Source organism: Erinaceus europaeus, chromosome 12 (assembly GCF_950295315.1).
Source record: "Erinaceus europaeus chromosome 12, mEriEur2.1, whole genome shotgun sequence".
NCBI classification, from domain to species: domain Eukaryota; kingdom Metazoa; phylum Chordata; class Mammalia; order Eulipotyphla; family Erinaceidae; genus Erinaceus; species Erinaceus europaeus.
The window spans coordinates 85,765,865-85,767,466 of record NC_080173.1 but is presented as its reverse complement, the minus strand read 5'-3'; the positions used below and the strand labels follow the sequence as shown (position 1 = coordinate 85,767,466).

The following is a 1,602-nucleotide window of genomic DNA, read 5'->3' as shown; positions in this document are numbered from 1 at the left end:
CAACACCCTCATAATCCATAGCTGAGCCACTAGTGCTCTGGGAAAAAAATTTAAAAATAAATAAATATGTGTTTATTTTTATTGTTGCATAGAGACAGAGAGAAGCTGAGAAGGGGAAGAATTCGAGAGAGGGAGAGACAAAGAGATACCTGCAGCCCTGCTTAACCACTTGTGAAGCTATCCTCCTGCAGGTGGGGACCAGGGGCTGGAATCCAAGTTTTTGTGCTAAACCAGGTGCGCCACCACCTGGCCTCTATGAGTGTTTTGTTTGTGTGTTACTACGTATCAGAGTTTCACATGAGACAGGAGAGACAAGCCAGAGCACCACTCTGGTGCATACAGTATTGGGAATTGAGCCAGGATCCTCAATCATGAAAGTCCATTGCTCATGGTCCTGGAGGTGGCACAATAGGTAAAGTGTTGGACTCTCAAGCACGAGGTCCTGAGTTCAGTCCCCAGCAACACATGTGCCAGAATGATGTCTGGTTCTTTCTCTCCTCCTATCTCTTTCATAAATAAATAAATAAAATATATTTTTTAATGACAGCCCAATGCTTTACCAGTGAGCTATTGGCTTGTATTTGAATTACTTATTTATTATTATTATTATTTTGCCATAAGGGTTATTGGTGATGTGAATCCACAGATCTGGTGGCCTTCTTTCTTTCTTTTTTGATAGAGAAATTAGGGGTGGAGGAAAGGGAAAGAGAAAGAGAGCCACGTGTAGCACTGCTCCAGTATTCATGAAGCTTCCCTTACCCTACCTTCTACAGGTGGGGACTGGAGACTTGAACCTGGGAAGTTAGTACCTGGTTGCATGTGTGTTCTGCCACGTGGTCTGTCTTAGAATTATTTTCTCATGGCAGAATCCAGATAACCTAGCAGGCTAAACTGGTTACATTCTCAATAAGGATTTATGTGCTCACTTCGGCAGCACATATACTAAAATTGGAACGATACAGAGAAAATTAGCACAGCCCCAGCGCAAGGATGACATGCAAATTCGTGAAGCATTCCATATTTTTCAGTACGAAAAAAACAATAAGGATTCACACACCCTGTCCCAATTTTGAAAGTTTAGGCTTTTGTTTTGTTTTTATTTTAATGGCATTGGGTGAGAAGGAGATGAGAGAGGATGAGAATAAAGGAGGGAGGGAGGGTCACAGCACTGATCTGTTACTATCCCTGGAGCTTGGCCTGCTGTGTCTGACGCTTCTATGAACTGCCTAAGCTTGAACCCAGGACTTCATACATGGCAAGGCTTGAGCTCTCCCAGCTGAGCTACCTTCCAACCTCTTCTTTCATTTTTTATGCCAATGATTGAACCCAGAGTCTCGTACATGCAAAGTATGTACTTTACTATTGGGATACATCCTCAGTCAATTTTGAAACAAAATGGGAAAAAAAAATATTACTTTTTTTTAACATAATTTCAAATGTATTTCTAGGGGCCAGGCGGTAGCACAGCAGGTTAAGTGCACATGGTGCAAAGTGCAAGGACCAGCATAAGGATCCCTGTTCGAGCCCCTGGCTCCCCAACTGCAGGGGAGTCGCTTCACAAGCAGTGAAGCAGGTCTGCAGGTGTCTGTCTTTCTCTCCTCC

General features: G+C 43.2%; 1 non-coding gene across 1 annotated transcript; it reads left to right on the top strand.

The window, feature by feature from the left end:
- The first annotated feature begins 918 nt into the window (after positions 1 to 918).
- On the top strand, positions 919 to 1,025 carry LOC132542221 (U6 spliceosomal RNA). Its single transcript, XR_009553327.1, has one exon. It is a non-coding gene; the product is annotated as a U6 spliceosomal RNA (small nuclear RNA).
- Positions 1,026 to 1,602: the final 577 nt, after the last annotated feature.